At 44.9% G+C, this 25,422-nt stretch overlaps 1 long non-coding RNA gene across 1 annotated transcript in view; it reads right to left on the reverse strand.

Annotated features, from left to right (window-relative positions):
* The window catches only part of LOC126312899 (uncharacterized), a 779,944-nt gene that overhangs the window by 349,057 nt on the left and 405,465 nt on the right, over window positions 1-25,422 (reverse strand). The window lies entirely within an intron of this gene.

The following is a 25,422-nucleotide window of genomic DNA, read 5'->3' on the forward strand; positions in this document are numbered from 1 at the left end:
GCCCTTCCTGTCCCATCCCATTAGCCCCGGCGAAGGAATACGTGTACCCCAGATGCCTACGTACACTGTCAGTCATGTGAAATCGAGCGAATGGTTCTTCTAACGTTTGCGAATCGTGTAACTGAGGCGGATCTTGAGTACGAACTAGGTATTCATATAGTCCGCCTAATAAGCACACCTAGGCTGGTCGGCGTACCGACCGTCCTCCTTAATCCGCCGGGCGTATTTGATTCGAGGACGGAGACTGTTTAACATTCTCGGCTATCCGGGCCAGACCTGGCGAACCGCCTATAATACACTCCTAGAAATGGAGAAAAGAACACCGGTGTGTCAGACCCACCATACTTGCTCCGGACACTGCGAGAGGGCTGTACAAGCAATGATCACACGCACGGCACAGCGGACACACCAGGAACCGCGGTGTTGGCCGTCGAATGGCGCTAGCTGCGCAGCATTTGTGCACCGCCGCCGTCAGTGTCAGCCAGTTTGCCGTGGCATACGGAGCTCCATCGCAGTCTTCAACACTGGTAGCATGCCGCGACAGCGTGGACGTGAACCGTATGTTCAGTTGACGGACTTTGAGCGAGGGTGTATAGTGGGCATGCGGGAGGCCGGGTGGACGTACCGCCGAATTGCTCAACACGTGGGGCGTGAGGTCTCCACAGTACATCGATGTTGTCGCTAGTGGTCGGCGGAAGGTGCACGTCCCCGTCGACCTGGGACCGGACCGCAGCGACGCACGGATGCACGCCAAGACCGTAGGATCCTACGCAGTGCCGTAGGGGACCGCACCGCCACTTCCCAGCAAATTAGGGACACTGTTGCTCCTGCGGTATCGGCGAGGACCATTCGCAACCGTCTCCATGAAGCTGGGCTACGGTCCCGCACACCCTTAGGCCGTCTTCCGCTCACGCCCCAACATCGTGCAGCCCGCCTCCAGTGGTGTCGCGACAGGCGTGAATGAAGGGACGAATGGAGACGTGTCGTCTTCAGCGATGAGAGTCGCTTCTGCCTTGGTGCCAATGATGGTCGTATGCGTGTTTGGCGCCGTGCAGGTGAGCGCCACAATCAGGACTGCATACGACCGAGGCACACAGGGCCAACACCCGGCATCATGGTTTGGGGAGTGATCTCGTTCACTGGCCGTACACCTCTGGTGATCGTCGAGGGGACACTGAATAGTGCACGGTACATCCAAACCGTCATCGAACCCATCGTTCTACCATTCCTAGACCGGCAAGGGAACTTGCTGTTCCAACAGGACAATGCACGTCCGCATGTATCCCGTGCCACCCAATGTGCTCTAGAAGGTGTAAGTCAACTACCCTGGCCAGCAAGATCTCCGGATCTGTCCCCCCATTGAGCATGTTTGGGACTGGACGAAGCGTCGTCTCATGCGGTCTGCACGTCCAGCACGAACGCTGGTCCAACTGAGGCGCCAGGTGGAAATGGCATGGCAAGCCGTTCCACAGGACTACATCCAGCATCTCTACGGTCGTCTCCATGGGAGAATAGCAGCCTGCATTGCTGCGAAAGGTGGATATACACTGTACTAGTGCCGACATTGTGCATGCTCTGTTGCCTGTGTCTATGTGCCTGTGGTTCTGTCAGTGTGATCATGTGATGTATCTGACCCCAGGAATGTGTCAATAAAGTTACCCCTTCCTGGGACAATGAATTCATGGTGTTCTTATTTCAATTTCCAGGAGTGCATGTGAATATTAATATAAGATTCAGAGTAGAAGCTAGGTCTCTCTCATTGCGGGTCTGATAGATACTGTGGTCGTCCTGGATATACGCTTATGGACTACATCAGTACAGATTTCTGTTCCTCTCTTATAAAAGAGTAACGACGTTGTATACACCACAAAACACTAATTGAACTCACACCATCCGATTGTGCTACTATGTCCAGTTCTCTAATGTGCCATAAACTTTAAATTCGTTGCACTTCCTTCTTTCCGACTAGCCTAGTCAGCCTCTATAGCATTGCTCTCACGCCGAAGCGGGGTTCCCAGATCTTTTGCCACTGAATACCATTTGACATTTGTAAAACTCTGGGCAAAAAAATTATGTTTTTTTCACTTTGTAACGGACTCTCTAATGAGTCAGGGGATGGAAAGTTGCCGAAAGTTGAGCGACGGCTGCCGCAGGGTTAAGGAACAGTATGGGGGAAATAATTTTCGCCACCTTGCTCAGTGTTGACAATATGCATACGTTTTTATGACGTGACGATTAACTGTTATGTACGGCAGAAATGTGACATCCATAAATAGTGGGGTTTCGTGGAAGCATATGGTACCACTTGTAGCAAATAATATGAAATTAAATTCACCCGGTTCTCATACCAATATTCAAAGAGAGAGGAAAGACATTTCGAATATTTACTAAAGTTTGGCAGTAGCTTTCCTCATACTTGCGATTAGATGTTGGTCTAGGTTTTTTTCAACAGCATCCTTGAATGTAGAAGCTTCCTTGCTTAAAAACCGCCTCATGGTTGATTAAGTATGTCTTCACATCACAGTCACAGTAGTCAAGAATCCGCTCATTATAAATGCACACTCCGGTTCCAGTCGCAAGCTTTCTTCGTATCACGGTGCCATTCAACATCATGCCCAACAAAGAGTCAATGACAACAAGAGACGGTTCACTGAGTAATACAGGCACAGGTATCCTGCATACTTTGGCAGCAGTCGGAAAGCGGCACGAAAACATTCGAATAACCACTGACAAGGTCCGATGACAATATCGCCACCATCAGAAGAATATGAATCATTCCCTCCTATGGCATCGACTACTTATGGCCGGCCGTTGTGGAGGAGCGGTCCTAGGCACTTCAGTCTGGAACCGCGCGACGGCTACGGTCGTAGGTTCGAATCCTGCCTCTGGCATGGATGTGTGTGATGTCCTTAGGTTAGTTAGGTTTAAGTAGTTCTAAGTACTAGGGGACTGGTGACCTCAGATGTTAAGTCCCATAGTGCTCAGAGCCATTTGAATTTTGATAATAATGAAAGCAGAGGTGAAGAAGGTGCAGTCCGACCTTTCCATCCTTCCTGTATCCTGCGTGCTGTCCGAAACAGTCTCCAGTAAATACATTTCTATAATATATTTCAGATCAAATTATATCAGTTAATTTTCTCACTATCATTTTATTTTGAAAATAATGTAACTTAAGGAAATAATTTCACTTATATCTGTAACTTCTGTAACTGTCTTGCTTACTGGTTCACGGGGACAGCGACTCCAAATGATACATAGAAAAATCCTTCCGTATTAAAGCAGGAGCAGGAACAGTCTGCTATAGCCAATGGCGGTGGAATATTGGTTGAATGATTTGATTGGAATTGTGTTTAGTGTGCAGTAAAGTACACAAACGATTTGTCAGTCGTATTCCACACAGAAGGACCGTGAACACACAGCATGGTATGTTCAAATCACTGCGTTTGTCAGCAGACTGGTCGTGCCTTTGTGTTCTTTGAACGAGAGCTATATTAAACATGTCAGTTATTACTACGCTGTGAACATGAACATAACTGTGTACGTAATATACAGGGAATTGTAATTGCCAATATGATGTAGATAACTGTTCTTTCGCGACAGCCAGTAGCTAGGTGGTGGAGCGGTGATGGGCTGGGTTAGCTAATAAACATGTGACACCTTAAAAGTTATTTTTCTTTCAGTCATCAGTCCTCTGACTGGTTTGCTGTGGCCCATCACGAATTCCTCTCATTGTTTAAATTACACAGACAATCCAAAGAACTGTGACCTGTTATTTAACGCAACACAGCAGTGATCTTGCGTGGTACTGATTCGATAAGCGAATAGTAGGTTATCGAAGGTATGTGGTCTAGGAGTTTCCGTTAATGACAAGTCAGTGTTAGTTGATGTGGAACTATAGCCTGACCTCAATCCCATATGCGCTTATCAAGTTCACATCATGCGAATTTGCTGACCACGACATCAACGAAAGTTCACTATCATGCCCCTCAAACCTCTGTGGCATGATTCTCGCCCTGTGACAAGAAGAGTTATGCTGGTCGGTTTGTTTGTTTGTTTTGTTTTGTTTTAGAGTGCAAAAAACAGCTGGGGTCATACGCGCCCAAGTCAAAACTATAGAACACAAAGAAAGAGAGAAATTAATAAAAGCGTATACCTCATTCCCAGTTGACATAATAGAAGACAGCTAAAAATAGGCGCTAGGAAAAAGGGCTAAAAAGACACCACACCGTAGCAGAGGTCTAAAACTAAATATTGAATGACCTTCGCCATATTGCTTTGGCGGGTAAAAAGTAAAACGCTGTCGACAGCCCACGCGTCATTTTCTAAAACGGCCGATACCTCAGACGGCAAACCGAAGCGGGAACGTAAACGAGCTAAAAATGGGCAGTCCATCAGGAAGGGGCGACAGTTAAAACTTGGGCGCAATGTGTACAACGTGGTGGGGTATCGGCACTTAGCAAACGACGATGGCTAAAATGGCGGTGCCCAATACGCAGACAAATGTGCAAGGTAGAACCTGGTTCGAATTAACGTTCATGTAGTCAACAGTTGTCAACGTGCCTTCGATTACTACCTCAGGTCTCGTGGAAACCGAGGTGATATAGCAGAAACCTAGCGCTCCACCTTGCGTTCGAGGTGAGGTGCATTGTTTCGAGCAGCTGTTTGGCTGGATAATGGTGTGTCAAGACACTACCATTGGCTTTTAACCAGAAAAAGTGCTTTATCCGTTCATTGAACTACAATCTAATTTAATGATAAGAATCCCTCAGACGCTCAGTACGCAATAATACTGTGTCAACATACTGCGTAAAGCAGCGAGGCCAAGACTGGCAAAATATCATTGCGCAATGTTTATGGCGGGCCGCATAAGTTATAACTCTTTGAAGCGGAGAGGTCGGAACTCGATGGCGCTGAACCCGAATGCAACGCAACTGCAGTCACCTTGTGCTGCAGTGCTGGAAGCGATTCAAGATGGTTCAAGTGGCTCTCAGCACTGTGGGACTTAACTTCTGAGGCCATCAGTCCCCTATAACTTAGAACTACTTTAACCTAACTAACGTAACGACATCGCACACATCCATGACTGAGGCAGGATTCAAACCTGCGAACGTAGCGGTCGCGCGGTTTCAGACTTTAGCCCTTAGAACCGCTCCGTCACCCCGGCCGTCTCGGGGAGCGATCTATAAAACTGAAAACAATGCCAGAAGCGATCAATAAAACTGAAGAGAATACCATACATTATCGCCAATGAGCGCTCTTACGCATCTCTTAGACGCATGCTTAAAGCTTCGAAAAACAAAAAAAAGCATTTTCAGTGTTTTCCCTGCACTTAGTACTTTTGTCGAATGTATCTACAGCTAATACAGCTAATTACTGAACAAATAATAAACAAATGATCATTTTACTCGCCTGTACGCACTTCAGTAGATAGATTCCTTCCTGCATTGTTCTCATCATATAGCGTCGCTGTATCACTTGTTTGCATGTCCACAAATTACCAAGTCTTGGCATGAAATGCCAAGTATGGGACAATATCATCTTTCCATTGCACAGTATATTAAGCAAGCGTCAATGTTATAAAGGTCTGTTGTTTCCTTCAACATATTGTGCAAATACCTCAATGCCGCTCTCAGACTGTCAATATTGTTGGGCAGTACGAAGTACTGTACAATAAATATTGAGCATATGAGGACCCCCTGTACCTGCCAACCCCCCCCCCCCCCTCTCCACGTTCTGAGTCTAAAGCTGAACGTCCAACATGCTGTCGCCTACTGCATGCTTCACCGTCCCCCAGTTACTTTCATAGACGCTCACAACAATAGCACCCGGGCGCCGTTTCGCAGTCGCTCGTTCCACGTGTCGACCCACAACAATCTGCCCATTGTCAAAGTCACTTACGTCAGTATACATCACCATTTGTGGTCCTTACCGTTGCGAGAATGGTTCCCCACTCGCTTTTGCTCTGCTTATTCGTGCGTACTTTGCTTGTTGTGTGACGTGGCAAATCAACACTAGAGGCCATTAAATCTCGCGGTGGTCTGTGGTCATTATATTTTGGCTCACCAGTGACCTTTAGAAGGTCAGAAGACAGACTTCAGTCATCGTATGATACCAGTGGGAAAGTATAAGCAGCCAGCTATGACACAGTACTGTTGCTTTGTTGTTCACTGGTGCTACACGACAGGGCTAAATTTGTCCGCAAGTTATGATATGCAACAAAAGGAATGCTCGCTGTGAAAGCTGTAAGAATTTTATATAGTAGTTATACTGCAGTTTGGAACTAGTTCGAAAATATGCTAACAGATGGTGCTATACACTGTGCTGATATTAGAGTATCAGCGCCCATAATTAAACCTGTTCTCTGCTAGCAGTCTTAGGTATCACATAAAAATCTTTTCCAGGTGTTGACCAGTCGCAGTACGGAGGGGCGCAAAAGAACAATGAAATCTGCGTCATATTCTCTACAGTCTCAACGCAACGGATTCAGATATCACGCAGGTAACTGATTCGAGCCACTCCATTGTGGTGAAACGTTTCCTGTAGATGGTGTCTTTCGATATGCGCAATAAAAAGTAGTCACAAGGAATCAGATCGAGTGAATACGAAGGCTTGTCCAACCACCCACCAGTAAATTTACGATATCCAACGCAATGAGCCTACTCCCGAAGTTTTAATCAAGAAAGCGAAACACCGGTGTGGTGTGCCAATTTTGCTTGAAGCACTCGGTGCCTGTTCGATCATCCAACGCTAGGTGTTTGGAGAGAGATTTTTCCTCGTTCCAAAATTGCAACGTAACGCTCACTACAAAAGGCCTTTAACGTCTCTGCTGTATGCAGCTGCCCAATCAGTAACTTTGAAAGAATACATTGACTTCGCTTCATACAGATGGCGACTTTTGGAACCCCAAGGTCGCCAGTTTTTTTCACAACTCCATACAGGTGGAAGTGTGCTTCACATGTGCACCGTTTGCAACCAACATTCATTAGCAATCACTATGAGAATATGGGTCATAAAGTCAGCCCTTTCTTGCACAGCTCGTACCGTTCTGGCCAGGTGGCTTTGTATATTGATCGCAAACATGTGTAGGCTTCTCTGTTTTCTATGTGCTGTAACACTTCAAACCAGTCTCTGTTGCAATTCTTCGGACGCATTTCCCTGGATTTTGCTGAATAATTCAAGAAATCATGGCATCATTTTCAGGCGTAACTTCAGTTTATTTGGGGCATAAATTGCCCAATGGGTTATCAGCCACATTGTCTGTCCCTTCAAATTTGACGAAGAACTTGGAAATGGAATTCGCCACAAATCCTTTTGGAACTTTAAATCGTTTTCGAAAACTGCTACTTGCTATCATAGGGCTGTGTTCTAAAGTGTGGTATTCCAGTACCAGAAAACCATGTCGTTCAGTGCAGTCCATGATCTCAGTGCCTTCCTTCGGTACGTTAACCTCCTTTAACATTTCACAGGTGGAACTGGTGACTCTGTTAATAAATTTTCGAACTATTTCAAAACTTTTGTGTAACCTTAGTACAACATTCTTACAGTTATCAAAAAGTTACCTTCCGTTCCACTTGGCAATCAATCTTAGTTTTCGAGATATTTTATTTTCAAGTAAGGCATTTCTTCGCTGAACATTGCTGTTGTACTATGTTTACGACGACCTTATGTATTCTGGTGATAAGTATATAAATGTATGTATAACTGTACAGATAAAAAAGGATTGGGCTATGAATGATGTTATGCACACGTACGTATTGTATTGCTGACAATGTGTCTCCTACCGATCTGGTGATTAGATCTCAAACTAGTTATCAATTATTATAAATACTTTTTGCAATCTTGAGTAATAAATGATTATTTACAAGAATCCAATAAGTTTTAAAATTAATAGATCGCTTATATCCAACCTATGTCACGAAACAACAGACGAGCAATAAATTCAACAACTTCATCGCCCGATGCCCACGAGAAATACAGGCCTCTGCGTTTACTTAACACGGTCGCTCAGTTTGACAGACAGACAGCGTTCCTACATCTGTTAACCGGTAACTTGGTATTTTCGTACAAACGAAAATTGCATCTTCTAGCGGATTCCATTACTATGCAGTTTTACTGTTCATTAGTCCCTCCAACAATCGAAAAGCCATAGGCCTACTAACAAATTTTTACCACTGTACCGCGACACAATACAATTGAAATAGTGCCAAAATCGTTATCGGTTGAATGAGGCACTACATCTTTTATGAAATGAGGACTGTTAGGCAGAAGAGACTAAATACAATAAACAAGACGTTATCTTACTGATGTCACCATAGATATTAAATTGAAACATAATGCGAAGTTGTTCAATTTGTTGTGGTACTGGTAATCAGAAAGATTTCAAAACGAAGGATTCCAGTGGAAGGTGTAATTCAAGTTAACACGGAAACACTCAGTTGCGAGTTAACAGGTTTAGGAAAGCATTTTGTCTGCTGATCTGAGCTCAGGTATACCCTCGTGCCGTAAGCACCGCGGCCTGTCATGGGCTTCGTGCATCGTCAGGTGACGCTAAAGCGATACGTTACGATATTGCAATGTCTGGGTTACTCTGATGACGATACTAAACTACTTTGAACATGTATGCGTACCCGAAGGAACGGCCACTGCGGCGACTACAGCAGTTATGAAATATATTAAATGAATTTGCAATTGATAGTAAGGACAACCATCAATGGAATGACGACAATGAAAATTTGTGCCCGACCGGGATTGGGACTCTGATTCCCGTCTTATCGCAAGTGGCTAACAGTGCACGAGTCACGACCAGGCCCAAACTTCCGTATATCATCAACCATACGTCTGCTACCCGTACTCTTACATCCGTTATGTACTGAAGAGTCAGAGAAACTGGTATATGCATTCGTATTCAAATACAGAGGTATCTAAACAGGCAGGATAAGGCGCTGCGGTCGGCAACGGCTATAAGAAATACGTGTCTGCCGCAGTTCTTAGTTTGGTTAATGCTCCTACAATAGTACGTTACTAAGATTTAAGTGAGTTTGAACGTGGTGTTATAGTCGGCGCACGAGCGATGGGACATACCATCTCATGGCTTCAGAAAACATCGCTCTTGTGCAACGCAGCTAGCTCTTTATTCGCACGAAGTAATGGCCGCTATCGACAGGGGATGTCAAGTTGATTCCGTATTTCTAGATTTCCGGAAAGCTTTTGACACCGTTCCTCACAAGCGACTTCTTATCAAGCTGCGGAGCTATGGGCTACCGTTTCAGTTGTGCGACTGGATTCGTGATTTCCTGTCAGGAAGGTCGCAGTTCGTAGTAATAGACGGCAAATCATCGAGTAAAACTGAAGTGATATCAGGTGTTCCCCAGGGAAGCGTCCTGGGACCTCTACTGTTCCTGATCTATATAAATGACCTGGGTGACAATCTGAGCAGTTCTCTTAGACTGTTCGCAGATGATGCTGTAATTTACGGTCTAGTAAGGTCATCCGAAGATCAGTATCAGTTGCAAAGCGATTTAGAAAAGATTGCTGTATGGTGTGTCAGGTGGCAGTTGACGCTAAATAACGAAAAGTGTGAGATGATCCACATGAGTTTCAAAAGAAATCCGTTGGAATTCGATTACTCGATAAATAGTACAATTCTCAAGGCTGTCAATTCAACTAAGTACCTGGGTGTCAAAATTATGAACAACTTCAGTTGGAAGGACCACATAGATAATATTGGCAGGACACTTAGAAGATGCGACAAGTCCATCAAAGAGACAGATTGCACTACACTCTTTCGTCCTCTGTTAGAATATTGCTGCGCGGTGTGGGATCCTTACCAGGTGGGATTGACGGAGGACATGGAAAGGGTGCAAAAAAGGGCAGCTCGTTTTGTATTATCACGTTATAGGGGAGAGAGTGTGGCAGATATGATACACGAGTTGGGATGGAAGTCGTTACAGCATAGACGTTTTTCGTCGCGGCGAGACCTTTTTACGAAATTTCAGTCACCAACTTTCTCTCCCGAATGCGAAAATATTTTGTTGAACCCAACCTACATCGGTAGGAATGATCATCAAAATAAAATAAGAGAAATCAGAGCTCGAACAGAAAGGTTTAGGTGTTCGTTTTTCCCGCTTGCTGTTCGGGAGTGGAATAGTAGAGAGATAGTATGATTGTGGTTCGATGAACCCTCTGCCAAGCACTTAAATGTGAATTGCAGAGTAGTCATGTAGATGTGGAGGGTAGCGATGAAGTGTCGATTTTCCGGTACGACCATTCACGAGTGTATCGTGAATATCAGCGATCCGGTAAAACAAATCTCCGACATCGCTGAGGCTGGGAAACGATCGTGAACGAAGGTGATCTACGGCGACTGAACAGAATCGTTCAACGTGACAGAAGTGCAACTCTTCCGCAAATTGCTCCAGATTTCAATGCTGGGCCATCAACAAGGGACAGCGGGCGAACCATTCGATGAAACATTATCGATACGGTCCTTTCGGAGCCGAAGGCCGACTCGTCTACCCTTGATGACTGCGTGACACAAAGCTTTGCACCTTGCCTGGGCCCGTCAACACTGACATTCGACTGTTGATGAATGTAAAAATGTTGCCTGGTTGGTCGAGTCTCGTTTCAAATTGTATCGAGCCGATGGACGTGTACGACTATGGAGACAACCTCATGAATCCTTGGACCCTGCATGTCAGCAGAGGGATGTTCAAGCTGTTGGATGCTCAGAAATTGAGTCAGGAGTGTGCATTTGGAGTGATATGGGACCCCTGCTACGTCTAGATACGACTTTGCTAGGTGACATGTACTTCATCATCCTGTTTGATCACCTGCATCCATTCATATTCATTATGCATTCCGATGGACTTCGGCAATTCCAGCAGGACAAAGCGACACCCCACACGCCCAAAATTGCTACATAGTAGCTCCACGAACACCTTTCTGAGTTTAAACACTTCAGCTGGTCGCCGAACTCTCCAGACATGAAGATTATTGAGTATATTTGGGACACCTTGCAGTGCGCTGTTCAGAAGAGATCTCCACCCCCTGGTATTCTTAAGGATTTATGGATAACCCTGCAGGTTTCAGGGGGGGGGGGGGGGGGGGAGCTCTACACGATGTTAGGAAGGTGTAGCAGTTTTTCGGCTCTTAAAAAGTGTATATTCCCTATAGGTTGGACGCTGTACTTGAAGGTGGCTTGCCTGGTGTCGGAACATTGTACCGTAATCAGAATACACAGACACTTCAATATCCTGTTTATCTGCGGATACCGTGCAAGCGACTTTCAATTACAACGTCTCTCACGTCTAGGGGAATATACATAATGAATGTACGAGTACGGGTAGTAGACGCATGGTCGACGACATATGGAAGTTTGGGTCTAGCCGTGTCTCGTGAGCGGATAGCTAAATTGTAAGACGACCGCTCGTGAAAAGCGGGAAATCAGGGTTCGAGTTGTGGTATGGCACAAATTTTCACTGTCGTCATTCCATCCGACAGTTGATGGTTTTCCTTACTCGCAATTGCGAATTCATTTAATGTACGACGCTGAATTAGTCAGACGCAGTTCAAGCTTCTGGATGGCTGGTGATATCGATTACTCGATACGCAATCCGTCTGATGTCCTCGCCTGATTTACATCGATCCAAGGAGCGTGCTGCAGATTGCAAGCGCCTTATGGCTCATCACACAATAAAAAGGGAAAATAGTCGCAACACCAAGAAGGACTTTCATGTCAGAAACAAAAGCTGATAGATGTGTTTCTACTTCTGAAATGTAATATCTATTCACATTTCACCATAGTCACGGAAGAGCGGCACTTATTGCTTTAAATACACGCCGTGACGTTGTTGAGCATTAGTTAGCTTTGAGACTGGAAGTGGTGAGTTTGTGTTAGTGAGGAATGCCCTTAAGGCAACAAAGACGCCATTATCAGCACTTCCCTGAGTTTGATCGTGGTCATGTAACAGGGCTAGAGGAAGTTGAATGTTCCTACCGCGATATTGCAGAAAGACTTGGCAGGAATGTAGTCATTGTACATGATTGCTGGCAGTATAAGGCAGGAGTATGTACGGTCGCGAGAAGACAGGGCTCTGGACGGCGATATGATATTAGCGAGAGGGAAGGATATCGTATTTGGTTTACGATTCTGTCGCACCGTACTGTATCTGCAGCAGCCCAATGAGCAGCAGATATCACCACAGAGACATAACGAAATGTTACAAATCATTGAGTTCGAGGATAGCTCCGAACCAGAAGCCTTGTGGTGTGCATTCCACTGACCCCAAACCACCACCACATGGGCAGAGCGACTGCTCGCTAGTGGTCAGGCTCTCTTGTGTTTTCTGATGAAAGCTGCTTCTGTTTTCGGGCCACTGATGACCAGTACTGGTTAGAAGGAGGCCAATCGAGAGCCTGTAACTAACCTTTCTGCTTACTAGACACGCACACCCTCTGTCTGGCCTTATGGTCTGGTGTGCGAATTCTTATGACATCAAGAGGACTTACGTGTCTATCCCACACACCCAGAAACCAAATTTGTCGGTCAGTCTAGTGATTCGACCTTTTATGCTGCCATTTATGAATAGCATTTCATATCCAGTAGGATAACGCTCGCCCATATACCGCTGTTGTAACCCAACATGTTCTACAGAGAGTCGATATGTTGCCTTGGTCAGCTTGATAGCCAGATCTGTTTCCAGTCGAGCACATATGGGGCATCATCAGACGACAACTTTAGCATCAGCCACAACCAGCATTAGCTGTACCTGCACTGCCTAACCAAGTGCAGAAGGCAAGGAACTCAACTGCACAAACGGACATCCGGCACCTGTACAGCAAAATGCATGCATGATTGCGTGCTTGTATTCAACAGTCTGGCAGTGGCAACGGTTGTGAATGTAGCAGCAGATCACATTTGGAGTGGCGTATCTCGCACTTACATTATTACTGTGCTGATCAGTTAAGTACTTTGTAACGTGCCTATAATTTCCCACCTTACAAGCACCCATCCACATACTTTGCCGTGATCTGAAAACACAATTAGATATCATTTGATGGGTTGTACGTCGTATATACGAATACATAAAGGAGAGTGACATTGTCACGTACGCCTTGTAAATAATTGTTAACGCTTATTGCATGAAAGGTGACGGAGTATCTTTATTATCAGAACGTCGTAATGAATGATTGCCAATACTAGTAGAGGTTGGAACGCCAGTGGAGATGAAACGGAAGGCGGAACTCAAGCCCTGGATCGAAGGCCCACACAGGTGTGTTGGTCCTGCTTAAAGAAAGGAAGTAGCTAGACGGACGTCGTGACACATAACCGCGAAGACACAATACAGGGTGACCGGCCGCTATCAGCCGTTGTTGTATTAGGTCCGGAAGGATAACCGGGTAATGCTTCCGAACTCTTAAAATTTTGGACGCAGGTGCGAGGAACGAAGAAGCGGCAACTCGGAAACAACGCAGGCTGGGTTATTTCCAACGATTTTCACTCGGAAGCGTACCATTGTACGCGTACACATTTTTTCCCGCAAACCTTCCGCGCTGGACGACAAAAGACTAAAATCTGGTTGGTCAGTGTTCGGAAGAGACTTTAGAGAGGGAGAATATTCCGTGGTTTAGGGAAGATGATTCGGTTTCGGAATTACGATGGTGGGGAGCAGAGCCTTGCTGGGAGGCCAGCGGTGGAGAGGCCAGGTCTTCTGTTGTGAGCGACCATGTGTGACGGTCGCTCGATATCATCTTTGTTGGTGCAGACTCTCAAGAGATTTTATGGTTACAACAGCTAGACACTGAACTTTCGCGAACGTATACGATTCCGGACTTCTCCTCCTGGTTGGAAGTCGTCGCTGGGTATGCAGCGGTTGGTGATTGAGAGCACTTCTTCTGTCTACACTTGCGTTGAGACGTTATCTGAACTCCGTCTTCGTTGCTGGGAGTTAGCGTTTTTCGTCTGTAGGAGACAGAGAGAAGACAGTATTAGAATATATTAGTCAGAGGGCCACCTTCTGCCTTCCTAGTGTTTGAAAGAGTTTATTTGTGGCTGGAGTTCTTCCGTCGTCGCAGACGAGTACGAGAACCATCACTTCGACGCACCGGACACAGTACATACGGTGATATCGCTAATTCCTTCAACTTATTGGAGCTATAAACGCTAATCTGGTGTGATCACGTTAGTTTATTTCCACTGAGGTTCCACGCCACCGTAGATCATCTTTGAAAGAAGTGTCTTCTAGTGTTTGGTACGTAGATAATGTCACCATTTCACGTTAATGATATTAGATCGCGCCGTCATAATAAGGGGCAGAGTAGGGCAATTGATTAGTAATTTTACTTAGGAAGTGTAAACTTTGTAATATAAAGGTTTTTTATCTACAATAAGTATATAAGCAGGAACAACGTTTATCATTTAGTAATATTAGTTGCCTTAATCATTCATTTATGCTGGTCGCAGTGGCCGAGCGATTCTAGGCTCCCAGTCCGGAACCGAGCGACTGCTACGGTCGCAGATTCGAATCCTGCCTCGGGCATGGATGTTTGTGATGTCCTTAGGTTAGTTAGGTTTAGGTAGTTCTAAGTAGTAGGGGACTGATGACCACAGTTGTTAACTCCCATAGGGCTCAGAGCCATCTGAGCCATTCATTTATGTTTAGCTTGTAATTTATTTGTTAAAGTCCATCAAGGGTTTCTAAGATCTGCTTCAAGTGGTAGTCAGACAGGGCAAAATCTTCATTTAAGCTTTTATTATTTTTCATTGCGCGCATTCATTTTACACCCGCCTGGAGTAGTAACTTGGAACTTTACCGACTCAAATGTATTCCCGAATTTTTATTACTCTACATTATTTACTTTTTGGTGTAGCGATTTTTTACGTCATTGTATTTGATCTGAACTTGTTTGTCAATGATTATTTTTTGCAATACTGACTGATGATGTATTATTTGTAAGACTACAATTAGTTTCAGTATCGGTTCAAATGGCTCTGAGCACTATTCGACTTAACTTCTGAGGTCATGAGTCGCCTAGAACTTAGAACTAATTAAACCTAACTAACCTAAGGACATCACACACATCCATGCCCGAGGCAGGATTCGAACCTGCGACCGGAGCGGTCGCTCGGCTCCAGACTGTAGCGCCCAGAACCGAACGGCCACTCCGGCCGGCTTTCAGTATTCATAGATCGCTATAACTGGAAACAGCACAGGTACAATAGATTCAACACATGTATAGCTGGAGTGACGCTGAAGCAGCTAACCGCCGTTCAAGTATCTGGAAAGCCGGTGTCTGCCTTTACTCGATAAACAACACCCTTGATGCCATCGTTTGGTGTGCATCGATGTAAGCTGCGCGCGCCTTTACAGTCATCGTATTTGATCATCGCCGGCCTGCACCATCGACGTAAAAGCAGCGATCCTGTGGGTTAAGTGTACGTTTAGTTCAAGGTATTGCGATGATTACAAAGTACCGTTTCATCACTAATTTGTACAGCTTACATTCTCACGAAAACATTATTTTAATTTGGATTTTTCCTCGGAGTAATTTTAAATTTCCGCACTTCCATCCTGTGATATACGCTAGCAAGCCAGAGTGGCAGCCAGGTAACAGCGCAGCAACGCGCGGCCGCTACCCGCCGTCACCGGCGCAACTGGATGGCAGAGGCTCGTCCCAGCTCCCGGCGATGCCAGCGCCGCCACGCGGCCATTACTCGTGGTTACGCCGCGTCAGCCACCCCGCCGCCCTAATCATCGTAAGTCACGCCCGCCGCGCGAGCGCTGCACCCGACGTTATTCTCAATTACCCTGCATTATGTCTTCGCGCTGCGGATTATCTGCCTAAAATATGATTACTTCGCTGGCTCGGGTATTAATATCGATTTTGAGATTAACGTACATCGGAAAGAGAATGGCGATTTTGTGGTAAATACTGTCCGTGTGGTTGCAACATCGCAATACGTTTTGTTGCTTCTACATAGTCAGAGCCATGAATCGACCACGCCTTTAAAAAGAAAAAAGTACTGCAAGTGAACAAAGCGGTCGACGCGGAATGCTGTCTCAACAAAACTAATCACGTTTTATAAAACAGGCTACTGTCAGACCAAATCAACCTGTCTGCTTGGGGGGGGGGGGGAGGAGGGAGGGAGGGGGACTATTTTCTTGATTTCGTGGTATTTCTGTTATCCTTATAGAATCACAGTACAAATTAACGTCTGTAGCCAGTTTTTCCGCTGTTAAATAGTAAAAAAAAATACCATTGTTGCGCATTCCATTTGTCAGTATTTCTCATAATTGTGTTCCCATCACGTTCCTCTTTCTCCCTTACATCATGTCCATTGTTAACATTGCTCCTGTTTTTAATCCACCTTCCTGTAATTTACGTAGACCACAAAAGTCATGAGATGCCTCCTAATATCGTGTCGGGGCTCCTTTTGCCCAATGTAGTGTAGCATCTCGACGAAGCAAGTATTCCATAAGTCGTTGGAAGTCCCCTCCAGAAATACCGAGTCATACTACCTCTATAGACGTCCGTAATTCCGAAAGTGTTGCCGAGTGCAGTGGCCGAGTGGTTCTAGGCGCTTCAGTCCGGAACCGCGTGAGTGCTACGGTCGCAGGTTCGAATCCTGCCTCGGGCCTGCATGTCTGTGATGTTCTTAGGTTAGGTAGCTTTAAGTAGTTCTACGTCTTAGGGGACTGGTGACCTCAGATGTTAAGACCCATAGAGCACAGAGCCATTTGAACCATTTTTGGAACCTAAAGTGTTGCCGGTGCAGGATTCTGTGCACTAACTCACCTCCCGAAAACATTTCATAAATATAGGATGGGATTCGTATCGGGCGATCTGAGTGGAAAAATCATTCGCTCGAATTGTCCAGAATGTTACTCAAGCCACTCGCGGACTATTTTGTCCCATTATCGTTCTTTTGGCCCAGTGAGTTCGTATCCATAATTACTTCACCGTTGTTTGGGAACAAGTAGTCAATGATCGGTTCATTTCTACCAGACGACCCAGTCCAATCCACGTAAACACAGCCCACACCACTATGGAGGCACCACCAGCTAGCACACTCATTTGGTGACAACTTGGGTCCATGGCTTCGTGGAGTCTGCGCTACACTCGAATGTTACCATCAGCTCTTACCAACTGAAATCGGGACTCATCTAACCAGGCCACGATTTTCCAACCGTCTAAGGGCCGATATGGTCACGAGCCCAGGACGGGCGCTGCAGAAGACGTATTGTTGTATGCGAAGGTACCCGCGTCCGTCATCTGCTGCAATAGCCTTTTAAAGCAAAATTCCGCTGCACTGTCCTAACGGATACTTTCGTCGTAAGTTACGCATTGATTTCTGAGGTTTCTCACGCAGTGTTGCTTGTATGTTAGCACTAACATCTGTGTACAAACGTCGCTGCTTTTGGTCGTTAAGTGTAGTCCGTCGGCCACTGTGTTGTCCGTGGTGAGAAGTAATGCCTGAAATTTCATATTCTCGGCACACCCTTCACACTGTGGATCTCGGAACATTGAGTTTCCTAACAATTTCTGAAATGGGGTCTTCCATGCATCTAGCTCCAACTAGTATTCCGTGTTCGAAGTCAGTTAATTCCCGTCGCGTGGCCATAATCAATTCAGAAACCTTTTCACACGAATCATCTGAGTAGAAATGACAGCTCCAACACAGTACGGCCCTTTTCTACCTTTTATGCACGATACTACCGCCGTTTTTGTATGTGTGGAGAGATTTAATTTTGAAATTTCGGGTTATCACTTTTCAGGAGGAATTGGACAAGCTGTTACTTCCCACCACATACATCTCACGTATTGACCACGAGAAAACAATTCGAGAAATTAGAGCCAAAACAGAGGCTTATCGGCAATCATTCTTCCCACGCACTATTCGCGAGTGGAACAGGGTTGGATGGATCAGATAGTGGTACTGAAAGTACCCTCCGCCACACATCATTAGGTTTCTTGCGAAGTACGATGCATATCGCTATTTTTTTCACCTCAGTGTACTTCTCACAGCACTTATAGTAATTTCTGATTGTTTTATCGTATGTTACATGTAAGTTATAAAACCTTACACACATACTGTACGTAGAATACGTGATTAGATGGAAGAGAAGACCTGATTAGACTAATCTCACCAGGGTTAATAAATTGTAAATGGTATTAGAGGAACGTTCAAGATTTTCACACAGAACTGATCAATAGAACTACATTCTTAGGAAGAAAGCAATATTGTAGCTCTTGATTCATGCTTCAGACAAAGGGCGCATACAGAGACTCAAATGCCGGCCGCGGTGGTCTCGCGGTTCCAGGCGCGCAGTCCGGAACCGTGCGACTGCTACGATCGCAGGTTCCACACCATAGAAGTGTAACACCTATCGATAAATGAACATTACATGTGCAAGCTATTAAAGAGTTTGCACAGGAAGTGAAACGAAAACCTCAAACATTTTTCAAATTTTTTTTTTGAGTTAAAGGGGAACAAAAGTCTCTCATTTTCAACATACTTTGCCGGAAGTGCAGGGATTCTTCTAAAAAAAAACAAAAAACAAAAAAAACGGACTTTTTCTCGTGTGGGCCGCATGCTGAACCTCTTCATCAGAACGGAATTTCTTTCCTTCCATCGCCTCTCTGAGTAATCCAAACACGTGGTAATCACTCCGTGTGAGGTCTCGTGAGTCTGATGAATGCGGTAGAATAACGCTATTTCAGTTCTGAAATCACTTTTTGTGAAAACCGCCTTGCAGAAACTTTGCTAAACTTAAACACTTCATCACTTTTGTTATGTGCTGAGCCTGACTGATGTGAATATCTAAGGCTACTTCATACACCGTCACAGGGAGATTCCATCACAATAGGTTCAACTGCTGCTGAGTCTCAGGTGTCACGACGTGGTGCGTCTGACCGAGCAACTGAGCGTCTGTCACGGAAAGCACACCATTTCCGAACTTTCTACCACGCTCATACCCTTGCAGCAGTGATAGACATGAATAACAATACCGAACATATATTTCCCGATGGATTTCAATTGGTTTCGTACTTACGGTGTTCAGAAAACTCTTTTTAATCTTAACGCATGTCACAAGCATGGCACTCACTTTGAGTTAATTCATTGCCGCGTTTTGCTTGTCTGTAGTGTGCTGTAGCCCACAGGGCGTTCCTTACACCATTGGTAACAGTACCGCTAACCTGCACAACAACGGCACAAATTGTCGATCTTTAGTTACACTTTTAAGGTTTACGTTTGACTCTACTTCGTAGCAGAGACAGGCAAACTCATCATTTTACAAATGAAAATAAAGGACTGGTGATAGACAATCTTTGCCTTCTATCGGCGAAGAATTACCCACGATTTGGCCACACATGTTGGAATAATAGAAATCTAAATACGTTCCATTTCCATTCCATAGCAATAGTAATTCCATGTTGCAAGGTTCTGAATTACACCTTCATGAAATTCCCTATTTTTAGAGATCGTAGTAAAGAGATGTTACTGATCCATGTGGCGCTGTGGTAAATAATGGACTCGCATTCTGTAGTTCTAGTGTTCAAATTCTCGTCCGGACACATAGATTTAATTTTTAAGTGGTCCCTCTAAATCGTTTAAGGCATATGCCTAGATAGTTTCTTTGAGAAGGTCACGCCACATATCCTCCTCCGTTCTTCTCTAATGAGAGGTTGTGCTCCGTATTTAATGACATCTTGGCTGACACGACGTTAAATCCTAATCTTACCCTGTTTTGATTTGTGTTAATGATTTAGTATGGTAAAATCGTTGATTCGGAAGCATAAGCAGATCGCCACTAAGAAGAATCATCTTGTTTTGGTTGGCCGTTTCGGATGCAGAAACCATCGTAAACGGAAATATACGAGCGGGTCGAGGAAATAAATTACGTACAGGACAGCTAGCGAGAGGCAATGACAGTTTTATAAATACTTTTTCTGCCAACAATATTGTCAAAAGTGAGGGCAGCAGCTTATAGAGTGTAAAGATTTAGGACACCATCTTGCCCTTCGAGTGGGTGGCTGACGCTAAAGGCAGCAGAATCAGCAATTATCAGTGGCATTTGAATGCACGAGAAAATGGAAAGCACAGCTTTAAAGGTGCAAAACAGATATTCAAGGGAAGTGCCGTCTGGGAAAGAATCTTTTGAACACCATTTCATTCACTAAACAATCCGGAGCTAAGTTGGCCATCCATTCGGACCTCCCGCTTCGTAATGTCCAGGAGGAGTTTCCCCGAAAGTTGCTGTCTATCACATAGGACGCCTTTCGACGTCGGCCAGCAATCACTGAAAGGGCAGTTGAACAAGTTCGGCAGTCTTACACTCGCAGTACGAGTAAACCAACGAAATATGCCAGCTTAGAACTGAATATGCAATGGTAGAGTGTGGACGGTGTTACAGAAACGAATGTCATTCAAACCCTACAAACTGGAAGTGTTGCAAACTGTAATAGAAAGTGACAAAGAAACACGACTTGAGTTTTGTGTAGAAATGTTTCACACAACCCACACTGAAGATGATTTTCTTGTTAAAACTGTGTTTACTGACGAAAGCACCTTACATAGTGAATCGAGGTAATGTTCGGATATGGGGTGAGCAGAAACCACGTCACGTAATCAAACATGCGAGGAACTCGAATGAGGTAAATGTTTCCTTGCACTGGAAGCTGTAACAAGATATGAGATCATTTCTTTTGTGCCGAGTCACTGTAACTAGTATTTCGTACCTGAACATGTTTGAGTATTATATAATGCATCAAATACGAGATGTTATGGTCACATAATTTATTTTGTAGCAAGATGGCACGTCACGATATTTTCACGCTGCAACTGCCGCCTATCTCCGCAAGCTTGCGCTGACTTGGATTAAACGTGGCGGAATCATATCGTAAACACCACGATCATCTGATTTAATCCCAATGGACTTCTTTACATGGTGTTACATTGAAGACAGAATGTTTGTTTCTCCACTTTCAGGTAAATGTAAGCAAGCTGCGATAACAGATAACACAAGCAGTTTCTCTGTACACGAAGGACTGCTTCATAGGATTTGGCATGAAACTGATTAAACGTAGGACATTTGTCGTATTACAAAACGTAGCCATATTGAATGTTTGTAAATAGAACTAAAAGATATTTAGCATTCAAAAAAATGGTTCAAATGGCTCTGGGCACTATGGGACTTCTCATATGAGGTCATCAGTCCCCTAGAACTTAGAACAACTTAAACCTAACTAACCTAAGAACAGCACACACATTCATGCCCGAGGCAGGATTCGAACCTACAACCGTAGCGGTCGCGCGGTTCCAGGCTGAAGCGCGTAGAACCACTCGGCCACTCCAGCCGGCTATTTAGCATTCAGTGCTACGCCACACATAGATGTAGATTACTTACCTTTTTCGTAATTAATGGGTACTTTTAGATAACTGGTTTCGAAACGCCCTGTATTAGGAGGGTGTGGGGGAGTATGAGATAGCAGAGAGGCTGGTTCTGCCATGTTCTTCAATTGGTTGTAATTCCGAAACCATAAAAGTAGGTATTCTTGTGAACAACCAGAAGTCGCATGGAGATATTGACTGGAGTAAATGGAAATTGCTTGAAACAGCGACGTGTGGTCTATGTAAAGATCTGGAGAGTATTTTAGAAGAATATGAGTGGACCGTGACCCATGGTGTAGAAGTTATTTCCGCGTCGTGTGTCGAGCGAATAGGTCCTGCCTGTTACTGCCTGCCCCTGCGAGAGCTTCCTTGTTTCCCTTCAGTGTCGTATGAGTCCTTGTGTGCGTCACATCATTGTTTGCCTGCCGGTTTCTCGTGTTTGTGACTCAATTCTGACGCAGCATTGTCTTGCAAAATAATGTCGTCCATGGCTCAGGAGCATTCTGCGCCCGCAGAGGGGAAAGCATGCCACAGACCTCTGCTGATCAGACCCAGATCGGAGCAAATAGTCCGTCAGTTTTCGTTTCAGGTGATTCTCAGAATCCGCACCTGTCAATGAGTGAGGTGTGTCCTCTGCACCTCATACTATATTTCACAGGATCTCTCCATATTCCCTCATGCGGCAGTCGCCTTCCCGCAAAGCCCCAACAAGGAGAGTTTCTAACCTGAGCGATGGCGCCGCAAGAAAAGAAGGGACATGAAGAGGGTGGGAGAGAGGGATCCAGCACTTTGAATTCACATTAGATTCATCCGCTTCAGTGTTCGGTGCTGCAACAATTTATTGAATAAAAATCAATAAAAACTGTCTGGACCACGTTTCCACCGTTTTTATTTGTTGTCAACCGATTTCGGCCCTTTCCTCGGACCATTTTTAAACTCACATCGCTGTTACCGCTGTTGGTGGAGGCAGACGAAGCGAGATCCGTAGAAGTAGAACAGTGAGAGCCATGATTTTATCGGTACTGGATGAGAAGTCGTGGTTGTGAATGTCAATGTTAAAAAATATATCGGCTCTACCACTTGTTTATAATGTAAAACACCAAGATTGACGCGTTTTGGAAGTCAAGCTTCCATCATCAGAATAATAAAAAGTAAAAGAACCTGTTAAAACTCGCTATAATGGAACATGCACCAGGCACAATTTTATTTATCTACGGATCTCGCTCCGACTGGTGCCACCAGCAGCCATTATGACGGTGTAAGCCTGAAGATGGTCCGAGGAAAGAGCCGAAACCGGTTGCCAGCACATCCTGACTGTTTTTATTGATTTTTAACATTTTACATCGATCGCTGTGCTCCAGTCAAGAATCTTTCTAAAGATTTTAATTTATTTACTATTAAAACGGGGAGATGGTTTTTTCTTTCACGAATTGTTATTTGATCATTTTCTATTCCCAGTTTTCCTGCTTTCTTTAATGTGGATCCCGAGCCATTTACTAGTACTGCTTTATTTGACAGAGGAAATACCACTGTCTCCTTCCGATGTTCTTGATTACGGTCGAGGGATAGGCTGCACTTCTTGTCTCTTACTTTAATTCTTGTTTATGGCCCTTCAGGATCTAGCTATCGGACAGGTTGAGCGCTTTAAGCGGAGATATACGTTCTGTGGATCGGTTCCTCGGTTTTAATTTCGGTGAGGGAATAGATGATTTGGTGCGCTCTTCGCAAATACGTGATGCGTTGATGTGTCACTGTCCCACTCTGATCAAGTACAAGAATTCTACAGCTTCTTCGAGCGGCAGACTCGATCGCTTTCATCTTTCTGATTCCTTATATGGGTAACTGTTAGCGGCAGACATCACACCCACTTATTTCACTGATCACTGTGACTTTGTCCTAACCGTATATCCTGTGCCACCACCAGTTAAACTGTATCGCCTTCCCTGGATGTTGAACACATCGCTCTTCAAGGATCCATTCCTCGACATAATCGTTCGAGAGATCTGGACCCGTAGCTTTCGTTGCCATGACCGTTATCCGTCACCAATGGAATGGTGATCAGAGAATGCAAAACTGTTGCTCCCACAAGCGTTCAGGATTTATGGCGCTGAGTGGACGAGGGATCACCGCCAGACCCAGGAATTTCATTAATCCTACTTACAGCTTTGTGAAGGTGACAGACAAGCTACGTTATGGATTATGGATGTCCGCCATGTTAAAGCGAAGCTTCTTCATTTAAGGAAACAACAAACACCAGGATCAAGGTGCGATCAAAACTCTGCTTTCTGCTACAGGATGACCTGACCTCCGTAGACAATCTTATTCACATGTGGGCACGACGCAAAAGGGCATGCATCGTGTTCCCCACTCACACCGATGGTCATGTACTGACGTCACAACGTGGCATTTCCAGAGCGAATTATAATTACTTTACTGACCTTTATGACGTCTGTGCTACTGATAGATTTTCCCTTATGCATTTACTCCTCTCCTGGATTGCGTGGTACTTTTTTGTCCGCTTAAGGGTGACCCAATACGTCACTGGTGAATGAGGTGACACAAGAGGAGGGGTTTGATTTCTGTCCTCTTCACGATTGGTAAAATCATTCTAATTCCGACGACAACTCGACAGACATCGATTAATTCCGCCCAATCACATTACTTAATTTAGATTACAAAACTGTCGCCTTGCGGTTAACAGCTTTTTTTCGATACTGCTAGAGAATATTCTTGCTGTTCAGCAAAACTGTGTGCCCTGGCACACGATCCTGATCTCTGTAGTCGAATTCCAGGACGTCGCCTCGACGTCTGTAGCTACTTCTGTTTCTGAAGCCTTGTTTCTCATTAATTTTAATAAGGCATTTAAACTAGTTCAGATGGTTCAAATGGCTCTAAGCACTATGGGACTTAACATCTGACGTCATCAGTCCCCTAGACTTAGAACTATCTAAACCTAACTAGCCTAAGGACATTACACACATCCATACCCATAGCAGGATTCGAACCTCCGACAGTAACAGCATCGTGGTTCCGGACTGAAGCGCGTAGAACCGCTCGTCCAAAGCAGCCTGCCATTTAACCGGGTCGGTCACGGTTTCTTAATGGAAGTACTCGAGACCATCGGTCTCAGTCATATTGTGTGTCACGTTGGTTGGTTGGTTGGTTGGTTGGTTGGTTGGTTGGTTGGTTGGTTGGTTTATTGGGGGGGATGCGTTCAAACAGCGAGTTCATCGATCCCAGCGGATTAGGGAAGGAAGTCAGTCATGCCCTTTCAAAGGAACCATCCCGCCATTTTCCTGAAGCGATATAGGGAAATCATGGAACACCTAAATCACGATGGCCGAACGCGGATTTGAACCGTCGTCCTCCCGAATGCGAGCTCAGTGTGCTAACCACTGCGCCACCTCGCTCGGTGCGTGTCAGGTATTATTTACTCTTTTTTCTGGTATTCAAGAATCGGTCGTGGTGAATGGGTAACTTACTCCACGACCACAATCCCACGGGTCTTGCCACAGGGGAGCCCTCTCACCATGTCGCTTTTTGTCTTGTCCATAGAACCCCTGCTGTGTCGTACCGCTGATGAAGAACATGGCTGGAAGAGCAACCTTCTCAGTGCGAGCGTACGTTGGTAACGTTATGGTACTACCAAAGATAATTCATTACTTAAGAATATGTTGGATTCCTTTTGTTCTCTCTCTGGGTCCAGGATTGATGAACGGATATATACCCTATTTCCATTGCAGGGTTATCATCAAGTTGCCATTCCACGTGCAACGGCCGCTGCTCGACAGAAATTGTTATAGACCACCGTGGATCACTGCTCGTTTAAAACGGTTGCACTCAATTGGAAGGAGGTGACTGATCGAATTCAAGTGATAAATCGTGAACACGAGCGCCGTTCTCACAGCCTTCTTCACAAAGTACGGATTTAATAATTCTATATTTTCAATAAAATTTATTATGTTGCACATAATTTCCCGCTCCCAGCGAATATGGCGTGCAAATTGAAGCAATTATCCGGTCATTTCCGT

Source organism: Schistocerca gregaria, chromosome 1, assembly GCF_023897955.1.
Source record: "Schistocerca gregaria isolate iqSchGreg1 chromosome 1, iqSchGreg1.2, whole genome shotgun sequence".
Lineage (NCBI taxonomy): Eukaryota > Metazoa > Arthropoda > Insecta > Orthoptera > Acrididae > Schistocerca > Schistocerca gregaria.